Below are 12,626 nucleotides of genomic sequence, written 5' to 3' on the forward strand. Positions count from 1 at the left end.
ACATTTATATTGCCTGTATGGGAACCAGTTGTGAATTTTTGTATATGTATATAAACATCCAGTGTTTGCATAGCTTAAAAATTAGAATGCAGATTCATGATTTTCATCTGCAGAACAAGATGGGGGGAAAAATATAAAACATTATCATATGATATTTTAATATGCCTAAAACATAAATACAATATGACGCATATATGTATACATGCATATATGACGCATATATGTATACATGCATATATGACGCATATATGTATACATGCATATATGACGCATATATGTATACATGCATATATGACGCATATATTTATACATGCTTATATGACGCATATATTTATACATGCATATATGACGCATATATTTATACATGCATATATGTACTTATTTCTATAGTACATACTTTCACATATATTAGGGATACAAATCTTATATCTGAATGCCTTGAAATTAAATGTCTATAGTTGGAGATTTTGTCTATTGTGTGAATACCAAATATAGTATTTTAATACAATAATGCAGTGTTTTCTTTGTCATTTTTGACAAATACATCCACAAAGTACCATAACCATATGCCACAGCTTTAAAAATGCATCAGTATCACATGCATGTACACTGTAAAACTTTTCACTGTAAATTTACAGTTAAATACTGGCAGCTGGGTTGCTATCCACATACTGTATTTTTACAACACTACTACAGTAAACAGCATTTACAGTACTCCACTGTAATTACCAAATACAGTATATACCACATTTTACATTATTAAACTTGTCGACAGCAATAAATTGTATTTTTACAGGGAATACTGCTTTTATTATTACATAATTAAAATATTATACTTTAAGGTTTCATAAGACTAGTCACACTAGGAAAAAGAAAACAACATTTTCTGGGTTTTAAAACATTTATTTAGTTAAATTGCCTTCTGTGAACATGTTGGCTGAATTACTTTTTAAACATAAAATGCAATTTTAACACTTAACAAAAAACAGGTAACAGTTAGCACTTAATTAAAGGAATAGTTCACCCAAAAATTTAAATTAGCACATGATTTACTCACCCTCAAGTCATCCTAGGTCTATATGACATTCTTCTTTCAGACGAATACAATCAGAGTTCTATTAAAAAATGTCCTGGCTCTTCCAAGCTTTATAACGACAGTGAAATGCTGTTTCTTTTTTGAAGTCCATAAAAGTGCAAACGAAATCCCATTCAAAGTCTGCAAGGTTTTGCAGAAGTGAGGAAACCTGTAGGCACAGTGGTGTTCTTGTTTTGCACAACTTGGCCAGTTTTCTTTGAAGTTACTTGTCCTTTCTTTGTTTTTGATCCACGTTCAGGATTGATGTCAAGAAAGCGTCTAAAAGGCAGAAAAAAACAACAATTAAATATTATTAACTGAGTGTATATATTTTGACAAAGAGAGACAGCACAAAAGCTGTCTAAAACTGAACAACATAAAAAAAAATAAAAAAATGCAATGTAGGATGTTGTGAAAAAAAATAAAATGCAATGTTGGATGTTGTGATCAATAACTGATATTTTTTCTGCCCTGGTAAAATACATCAACTCAATGTGTCTGTTTACATGCAACACTGTCAACTAACTACATTTTTGGAAGTGGGGTTGCCAGATTTAAAGTTTTATTCTACAACTTTTGTCTACTCATCACCCAGCTCATTAACAATATCATCCCCTCATCAGGTCCATCAGAGTATCAGGAAAGGCAGTCTTTAGACTCTCCGTTTATATAGAGCACACACTGCCAGAATCCAGCCCAAACCTTTGTGACAGAAATAATTTAACTTAATTGCAAGCCTTGCAATGTTTATTGCATATATGACAACATGATTTCCCAGACTAAAATGCATGTTTGCACCCAAAAATTTTTATTCTGTCATTATTACTCACCCTCAAGACTTTTGTTCATCTTCGGGACACAAATGAAGATATTTTTGATGAAATCTGATAGTTTTGTCCTTCCATTGATATCAATATCATTGCAACTGTCAAAGCCCAGAAAAGTGGTAAAAACATTGGTAAATATATAGCTACAGTGGTTCAACCTAAATATTATGAAGCAGGGTTTCTGCACATTTTTTAAAGTCAAATTTAAGGCTTTTTAAGACCCTTTTAAGACCCGAAGAAATCAAAATTAATACCATGTATTAGGGGTGTGCAATATTGACAAAATATGTCTCGATCGATATTTTCAAAGTTTTCTTGATAATAATTAGATAACATTTTACTGATTGTGTTTCTGTGCTTGGTGCCATGGCTTGTTTAGGCCTGTTGACAGCTGACTGACAAAGATATTCATATTTTTCATATTCTATGCAGTGGTCAGTTTACAGCAGTGACAGAAATTAACATTTTTTATTAAGGGGTAATATTTGCCACCTTAAATTGATTTCAAGGGGCATTTTCACCTATATACGGACATTTGTAGATGTTTCAACAAGATCTTTCACATCTACTGCAGTCAGATTCACCCGTGTTCACGCTGAAGGAATCACTCACATGGCTGGGCACTTGTATGACACATCAAGGATGTTAAGAGGCTAAAAGCAGGTTTAAAACTTGAAGTCAACAGGGTGCAAATTTTAAAAAGAGGATAACATGGTGTAGGCAACACCGATTTTTGTCGTTGTTCTCTGTACTGACAGCACTCCAAATTTACAAAAAAATTAGCTCAATGTTAAAATTGACCGGAGTTCTCCTTTAAGGTTGCACTAGTTACATGGATTATTTAAACAATGTTTTTACTAGCTTTCTGGGCCTTAAAAGTTGCAAAGACGTTGCTGTCTATTACCCCTTTTCCACCAACAAGAACCGGGTGCTGGTTCAGAGCTAGAGCTATTGCCAGTTCGGAGTTGGTTCGACTGACGAACCGGTTTGCGTTTCCACCCTATAGAGCCACAACAGAGCTATATCTTACGTCACTGCATACGTATCATGTTGCCCAGCAACGCTAGTGGCAAACACAAACACACCAGACTTGTACGAGATGCATCGGCTTCTCGCAGAACGATCAGCACATGAAATCAAAGCACTGCGAAAGCGATCAAAAAGCACAAGGAGTCGTATGATCTCCAAACACTCCCGCAGCTCTGATCGGTCCACGCTGCTCCGATGCATCTCGAACAAGGCATCAACAATAATAGACGTTGCGTTACTATGGATGCTCATGGGTTTGCGAAAATAAATCGGCATCCAAAACACGGCGAATCCAACGCGTTCGTGCAGCTCGCCGTAACTTACATAGACGGATATTATAATCGAGCTGCTATTAGCTCGACTAGCTGCTATTTAAAAATGGCGGTCACAAGTTTCTCTTCAGTCTTGTTGGCCACGGTAACCCCGCCCCCAGCCCCTGACGCAAGCGGTTCTTTCTTGGCTCCGTTCTAGACCCTGCAATGATTTGGTGCTACTTAAGAACCAGTTTTACTGGTTCGGAGCTGGTGCTTTGGCGGTGGAAAAACAAAGAACCGATTTGAAACTAGGCTCTGGCTCCGAACCAGCACCAGCTCTGTCTTGGTGGAAAAGGGGTATATGGGTGCACTGTTAACCCTTGCTGTAAAAAAAGCCGTAATTCAGACAGTATCATACCATTTTCCATTAAAACAGTAATATACCCTAGAAAACAAAAATAGCCTACAGGAATATACTGTAAATGAACAGTGCTCCAAATCGACACTCAGAGGCTGTTTTCCCAATCACACCCTATACCCTCATTCACTATTCCCTACATTAGTTCACTAATATAGTCCACTTGACAGAGTGAATGAAAAGAAGAGAGTGAATTGAGAAACTGATGAACACCTGATAAGCAGAATCACTGAAGGACAGAGAAAAAAGAACAGAAAAAAGAGAAACACAAGAACTACAACTGACTTCCAGTAACACTGAGTGTGAAACCAGTTTACAAACCAGTTTATGATTATTTCTTTCATACATGTACAAAAGTTATTGTTGAGAATTAACAGAGATTTAGTTAATAATAAAATTTGTTGTCACCATAATGGAGATCAGTATTTGCTTTAGTTGGTCTCTTGTTCCTTGACTTTTTACCTTTCATCTCTCTCTCTGACTGCTGTAACAGTGAGTTTAAAAAACACATTTGTTATGGCAAGAAAAAGTCAAGAGATAGTTGATCAGGTGTTTTTGTTCTTTTGTGATGATATCACAATCATCTTGGACTATCTGATTTTCAGATTTTTCCTGTATATATTAATTGAAATTATGAGTATGTCATTTTTAGCATAAATCTGTGTATCTACAAAATGAAATCAATATTTCTATAATCAGGTCTTCTGAAAAATAACAATCATATAGTTCATTCAATTTTATTTTACTCCTAATTGGTTCAGACACACAGATATCCACAATCAGCATATGAATCTCAACAATGGTGAAAAGTGTCATGTCGCAATGCATGCTGGGCAGAGTTGTATAGTCCAGGGTAGAAAGTAGTCAGAAAGTAGAAGTCCTGCCATAGTTTATTCCACCCATGAACTCAGTCAGCTGATTTCACTAATTAGTTCTCTCTCCTGTCTGAATTAGCAAATCCAGGTGATTGGAACAAAATACTGAGAAGGACTTTTACTTTCTGAACCTGGACTTTACACCTCTGACTACATGTCAGCCAAGAGTAAAGAAATAAACCAGAACTGGACCTTATCGTAGCCACAAAATCTGTGTATATTAAATATGGATTCATCTCATCCTTAATAAGTCTGTTAACAAGCAGAATCACTGAAGGAAAGAAGAGAACAGAAAAAGAGACGAGCAGAAACACAAGACCTACAACTGACTTCAGACACAGTCTTAGATGAAATCAACTGAAGAGAAAAGAAGACATTAAATCTGTGAAGATCTCAGCAGAGGAGGATTAAACAACTCCACAAACAGCATTACCAGCTTCACTTATTACTAACCAGACTGACTTTATTTCTGTCAGAAGTCTACAGAAGGTTTATTGAGAATGAACAGAGGTTTAACTCTAAAGTGTTTCATTTGAGGTCACCATAACAGTGATTAGTGCTTCCATTAGTTGGGCTCTTAACTCTGATTATATATTGTGCATTTTCTGGCAGTTGTGACAGTGTGTTTGTTAAACACACTTGCAGCAGCAAAGAAAGCTAAAGTGAAATGATATCAGGTGATGATGGTTACCTGGTGATGGTTTTATACTCGTCATGAAGTATCCTGCTCCACTGACGCTTTTGAAATCTATCAATTGTGTTCCATTAATATTTTCACATTACAAACCCTGTGTTACTGTAGAATGAGAGCCATAAATATTATATTATTTACACATCCATATTTTGTTTAAAACATAAATCCTGTATTACTAAAGCTTCAGTGAGAAGAATTTTATAAACTTAAGCACTAAACGTTAATCTACTATGACAAACATCAATAATCAGCGTATTAATCTCAACAATGGTGACAATCAAAAGTACCTTGTTGCAATGCATGCTGGGTACCAGCATAGTACAAAACTCCCAGCATGCATTGCAACATGAATAAATTATGCAGCTGAATTGTCCTATTATTTTGTTTAATTCTAAATATTTGCTTTTATTTTTTGCTGTTGTTTTTTTAGTGACATTTAGTAGCTTTTTTGTAATGTTCAGAATTGATCAGTTTATCTGAATATTTTTGATAGTCACCATTGTTGAGACACATACGCTGATTGATGATAAGTGTGTGTCACATGATAGGTAAATAAGTTTGTTAAAATATTTCAACTGATAGGTATAATTCTGCTTGATCTCATGCAGCAGTAACACAGGGTTTATGACATATATATATTATACAAAATAATTGTATTATACAAATTTCATCAGTAATTCAGGCAAGAGCATCATGATTACATAACCATCAACAGGTTATAATCATCACCTGCCTTGATTAAATTTAGCTTTCTTTGCTGCTGCAAATGTGTTTGATAGACACACTGCCACAGCAGTCAAAAGAGACAATAAACTTAATAAGAGTTAAGAAGCCCAACTAATGGAAACGCTAATCACTGTTATGGTAACTCCAAATTAAACATCTCAATAAGGAGTTCTAACAGAAATAAAGTCAGTCTGGTTAGTAATAAGTGAAGCTGGTAATGCTGTTTGTGGAGTTGTTTAATCCTCCTCTGCTGAGATCTTCACAGATTTAATGTCTTCTTTTCTCTTCAGTCGATTTCATCTTAGACTGTGTCTGAAGTCAGTTGTAGTTCTTGTGTTTCTGCTCGTCTCTTTTTCTGTTCTCTTCAGAGGTGTAAAGTCCAGGTTCAGAAAGTAAAAGTCCTGCTCAGAATTTTGTTCCAATCACCTGGATTTGCTAATTCAGACAGGAGAGATAACTAATTAGTGAAATCAGCTGACTGAGTTCATGGGTGGAATAAACTATGGCAGGACTTCTACTTTCTGACTACTTTCTACCCTGGACTATACAACTCTGATGCTGGGATCCAGGATAATATAAAACTCCCAGCATGCACTGCTGCATGAATAATAATAAAAAAAAAGAAATATTGCCACCATTGTTGAGATTAATGTGCTAAATTGTGCTATCTCTGTGTTTCTAAAATATAGTGTATCTCTGTTTTTTTTTTTGGTTTATGCATGATGTGTTAAAAAAATGAGTCATAGTAATTTATTGCTGTAGTTTCACAGTAGTGCTAATGTAACACTTTTGATCGAGGATAAAACTCTGAATGAATAAGAATTAATTCCTTAGTGAATGAACAGGCAATATGATGATTTTGTCATTATAAGCATTACAACCACAATCATTCATAAACTGTGTGTGCGCACAAATGTGACTTGCAAAAACACAGCTCAAGCAGCAAAAGAAAAATGAATGTTTTAGCATCAGCATCCCAACTAAAGCAAGCACTGATCTCTATAATGGTAACTTCAAACAAACATTTTCAATAACAATTTCTGTATGACAGAAACAAAGTCATACTGGTTAATAATAAGTGTAATAATGTGTAATAGCTGGAAGTCAGTTGTAGTTCTTGTGTTTCTCTATTTTCTGTTCTTGTGTTTCTCTTTTCTTCAATGATTCTGCTTATTAACAGCAGGTGTTCATCACTAATGCTCAACAATCACTTACATATTCTCTTAATTATCTCACTGCAACACTGTCTCAGTGTTACTTTTTACTCTTTGTAGTGTGGATTTCCCTGTGGGGTTGAAAGGGTTAACAGTGTAAGATAAAAAGACACACCCACAAAATGTATTTTAACAGTAATAAACTGTAAGTTATGAAACAGGTTTATACTGGCAACACTGTTGCCAGTAGTTTACTGTAAAATTTCGTTTTTTGGGTCACCATTGTGCAGAAGAGTAGAGCCTGTGCTTCAGTCCAGGAGAAGATCTACAAATATTGATGAAATGCTGCATGTTGCTTTATTTAACAGGCGGTGACTGTGTAGTTGCTGGTCCAGTGGAAATCTCTTTATTTACAAAAGTTTTGTTGTGGTTTCAAATGAAATAAGTTCACAGTAATACTTTGCTCACGTTATTAATGCATTATACATTTTAGTTTAATACATGTAAATGACAGTTGGTCAATTTAAGGTTTCTGCAAGTGAAATTAGTTAACTCGAGTTTTAGTGCATTTCACAGTAACATACTGTAGATTACAGTAAAGAACTGCACAATTAACAGTAAATTACTGGCAACAGTGTTGCCAGTATTTTACTGTAAAAAAACCGGTAAGGTCTAACAGTGTGGTTCAGAAACCTCTCAGATTTCATCAAAAATATCTTAATTTGTGTTCTGAAGATGAACGAAGGTCTTACAGGTTTGGAACGAACTACTGTGGGTTCCACTGTGGTTCGATGTAGTTGTCTATTCATAGTTCTATGAATTACATTTTTCAACTAAAAATCAAAATTGGTTAGAATTAGGGCTGGGCGATTTAAATCGCGATATTGTTATGCGCATCTCGTCAGTAAAGCCGGTTCCTTGATTAGTAGTAAATCGCCATCACCTGCTTTCAGATGGAGCGGCATTTACTACAAAGAGCCGTAGTTAACTGACAAGCTGAGCCAAATCGCATTAATATCGCGGACGTATCGCCAGCGATATTTAATGCGATATGGCTCAGCTTGTCAGTTAACTACGGCTCTTTGTACACAGCAAAAACTCCAGTGTTAAATTAACACTCCTGGGAGTGTATTGCTGCGTTCCAAACCGCATACTTCCCTACTATTTAGTATGGGAAAAAGAGTAGGCGAGCGAAAAAGTATGTACGAATCCAAAAGAGTAGGCGAGAATAACCTGGGTGACGTACGAATTATCGCGAGATTCGGACTTAAGTGCGTTCGAATATGCCTACTTTCCTACTATATAGTAGGCGAAAACAGTACGTGAAGGAAGCAGTACGTTCCAAACGTCAGTATTCATAAAAGAGTAGGCGAGAAGTTCCCGGATGGCTTACTTCTTCCGGCCAGATTTTCGAGTGCTCATCCGATGGATACTCTTCTATCCCAGGAGGCCACGCGAGAGGATACGTCATTATCAAACATCGCAGAGATCGGCGACGCGGGTGCTTTCAAATGTGAGTAAACACAGTTCCTTTTGTTAAAATTGCATGTGTTGAACTACTGTAGAGTAAACTGTTGAATTGTTGAAGGTGTAAAGACGTTACACAGTGTAGTATAGTTGTGATTTTGCTGTAAAAACACGTTTTATTATGTATAACGTTAGCTAACAGGGGAGCTCCAGTAAGGACACGTAAGTTACGTCTCTAAAGTGGATTTACATAAACAAACCATACATCAAAGACGCTTATTTTAAATGTCTATTTACATCTGACAGGAAAATCTTGAAATATCACAACATGAAATAGACATCTGAGTGATGAATGTGTGCTATTATGTAGGACAAATCTATAATGTAACTAACGTTAAACATAAGTTATCTATTTTATTTGTCCATTACTGTTGATAAATTTAGGAACATTTATGTTGGATAAAAAGTTAAAACAACCTCAACATGTAAATGTAGTGTTGAGTTCATAAATCACAGAGGTAATGTGAATCTTGTCTGGATGTTACAGGGTCAGATGAACAGATGTGTGTTTATCTGGTGGAGAGTGGCTGAAGAAGGCTTTGAGTGAGTATACTACAGAAATAAATAACAACTATTTAAATCTTAAGTTGTAGTTTATTTTAATTATTGTAATTTCAAACAGAGCTATTACAGCACTTTTCTGATTCTTGATTTCTGTGCATTTGCCGCACAGCTTTTGTGGTGGAGCAGGACCTGCAAGGGAAGATGATGGCGGCATTTGTGGAAAAAAGCGTTTTTGTCTTCTAAATAATACTGAAATCAAATGACATTGTGTGGTTAAAATTACTGCTTTTGTGTTATGTTTGTGCATTTTGTAGGATCTGAAATGTCAGCGGGCTGGTGTGAGCACTGAGGATGAGGAGCCCAGAGCTGAATCCTGGAGATGGTCCCTCCATCACTCCACTTGCCTCAGATTGTGAAGCACAACACATCACGCAACAACCTCCGGCACGAGGGAATGGCTCACCTCTGGTGGTCAGCTGATTCATCAGAATAAAGCCTCAGAATGGGCACCGCTGTGTTGAGATGGCAGAAGGATGTGGGGTTCAGTGCCTGTAGTCTACATACATACATGATTGTAGTTTGAATAAAGCTTGTTTCATGTGTTGACTTATGCATTTGTTTATTGTGTGATGATGACTTTCATCCATTCTTTTACTAATTTATTAATATTTCTCATTGTTGTCAGTAAATAAAATATAATTATTTAATTAATGTTTGATTTAATTGTTTGAAAGAAGATGTAGATATGTTCATTATATACACATCTAGAGTGTATTCAATCATGCATAGCTATGTCATATGACATACATTACAATTTGTTTGTTTTATTAAATTATATAATTTTCAGTAAAAAGTCATATAATTAAGTATTGGTCAGCATTTATCGTTGTTATTATTGTATGTTTTGGGGTGGGATAGAAATGCAATTCATTCTGAGGTAATATTCATTTTTAATATTAATGATACTTAAAATTTTCGAGTATAAAATCAACAGTTTTCCTCCAAAGGCGAATCTTCGCACAGCTGCCCTTTGTGCCGACATTACAAACGCTGAGGAAACCCGTTCTAGGTAGGGCTGTCGAGTTACTGATGTTATGAGATCTGTAAAAAATCTCATTATGTATGCAAACCCAATATATATATAATATATATATAATTGGTTTGACTTTGCATACATAATATGAGATTTTTTACATAGGAAAAAAGAACCTACAAGGTTGAATATCTTAATATATATTTTCTTAAATAATTCATTATAATACATTTTAAAAAAGCATTTTTTGTTATTTATAGGCCTGAGAGATGAAACGACAGTTAAATTCAACAAGAAAAAGAGGAAAAAATAAAGCAGTTAGCCACTTTTGCTTGTGGATGAAAATATTTGGATATAAAAAATTAACAACATATTCAAGAGATGACAATTTTGGGATTTCGTAATAAAAATAAATAACACCGTTAAGGATAAAACGGTAGTTCACATTAGTAAGGTTAAATAAAATAACTTAAATCAACCCTAAATGTATTCACAAAATAAATGGGCAGCAGTTTCTTCAAAAAGACCACAAAATGAGCAAGTTTAATCAATATCAAGATATTTACAGATAGATGAATTAAACGTGTCCGTTCGATTCTTTTAAGTTGTTGCGCGTGTGATAACGCGTCGTAGGTCACATGATAACGTCAACATGGCAGATGTCCGGTTCGCATTCATACTCAACGAGATTTGGCTATAAAGTACCTACTCTTTTAGCGCTCGTTAAGTAAGTACTCATTGAAATTAAGTACCTACTCATTGAGTATGCGGTTTGGAACGCAGCCATTGAGTCCACACTCAAGAATGTTTAAGTTAATGAGATAATTAAGTGATTAATTTAGTGATGATTGAACATTATTGAAGACACCTGATGTTAACAAGCAGAATCACTGAAGGAGAAAATCTCAAATTGTAAGTTACCGTTATGACGATCAATGGTTGCTTTAGTTGGACTCTTGACCCATATATTAGTAACTTTAGATTTTGTTTGGCTGTTGTATCTGAGTTATAACTGTCAGTTGAACAAAGAAAAAACAAGTGATCTGATGGTGTTGGTTATATTGTAACAATCATCATTTGAACTTGATCACTGGACTCATTAAAATCCTTCTTTCTGACTTCGATTTATGTTATTGGTTATAGCATAACTGTGAATCTGCATAAATGCCAAGAATTGTTAATATAATATAAAGGATTTCTTAAAAGTAAAAAAAAAAAAAATCATTATTTTAGGCACACACAGATGTCAAGATTCAGTCTATGCATCTCAACAATGGTGACGAGCAGAATATTAAATTAGGAAAAGTAAATTACATAGACAATTCAGATCATACTTTATTCATACCGCAATGCATGATGGGAGCCATTAATGAGTTGTGATTGGTGGCAGCCACTGCAACATGCTTTATTATTGTCACCATTGTTGAGATTCACAGGCTGATTATTGATGTCTGTGTTTTAAATGAATTTGTTTGAATGTCTTTTGATCAGAACAATGTTTATTAAATATTTTGAATTATAAGTACTGATAATCAGGCTGAAGAATCACAAAACTGCTGCTAACAGGTTAAACCAAACTACCTCAATAATTTCATTTTTCAGATCACAGCATGATTATGTCAAAACATAATCAACACTTTAAGATAACGTTTTACTTTGTTCATTTAACTGTTATAAATCAATAACAGCAGACAAACAACAGTAAATATTAAAGTAAACATATAATGGTCTGGAGCCCAACTAAAGCAAACACCCATCACCTTAATGGTAACTTACAATTTGTGATTTTCTCCTTCAGTGATTCTGCTTGTTAACATCAGGTGTCTTCAATAATGCTCAATCATCACTAAATTAATCACTTAATTATCTCATCAGCCCTAAATGCCGCTTCATCTGAAAGCAGGTGATGGTGATTTACTACTAATTAAGGAACCGGCTTTACTGACGAGATGCGCAAACAATATCGCGATTTAAATCGCCCAGCCCTAGTTAGAATGCTAAAATGCACTGACATATAATTTTGTTTGTTTTAAGCATAAACTCACTTAATTTTGACTTATTCTTTAAGAAAACAAGACAATTTTAACGTGTCTATTAAATGCTTCTTCATGTAAGAATTGTAGATATCTGGACTGGAAACAAAATAAAAACACTAATTAAGAAAAACATATTTTGCAGTGGGGTGAGTAAATGATGGCTTTTAATTTTAGGTTTCATCTACCCCTTTAATGTTTACATACCAGGAAATAAGTCGTGGACTTTCTGGCAAATGTAGATTGCTGGACATCAGCGATGCAAATTCCTAAAACAATTTTTAAAAAGGACAGCACAACCTTGATCAACAGAACCAAAACATAAAACATATTACAAATTAATGAGATTTGCTGAATAATCTCTACTTATCTGCTTGAAGGATAACACCGTCTAACTTCTTTGAATTAGGGAGTAGTTGTAGGACCATGGGATGGCAATCAGGAATAGGCCTACTACATTTGAAAACAGCATTAGGA

The 12,626-nt window shown here is 34.9% G+C and overlaps 1 protein-coding gene and 1 long non-coding RNA gene across 2 annotated transcripts in view; both read left to right on the forward strand.

Moving 5' to 3' along the window:
• Positions 1-12,626, forward strand: part of LOC309497856 (uncharacterized protein) — a 606,947-nt gene that overhangs the window by 336,101 nt on the left and 258,220 nt on the right. The window lies entirely within an intron of this gene.
• On the forward strand, positions 8,193-9,690 carry LOC309503654. Its single transcript, XR_014207792.1, has 3 exons — positions 8,193-8,565; positions 9,067-9,122; positions 9,398-9,690. It is a non-coding gene; the product is annotated as an uncharacterized lncRNA (long non-coding RNA).

The sequence above is a fragment of the Leuciscus leuciscus genome (genome assembly GCF_965113295.1).
Source record: "Leuciscus leuciscus genome assembly, chromosome: 1".
In the NCBI taxonomy this organism is placed as follows: domain Eukaryota; kingdom Metazoa; phylum Chordata; class Actinopteri; order Cypriniformes; family Leuciscidae; genus Leuciscus; species Leuciscus leuciscus.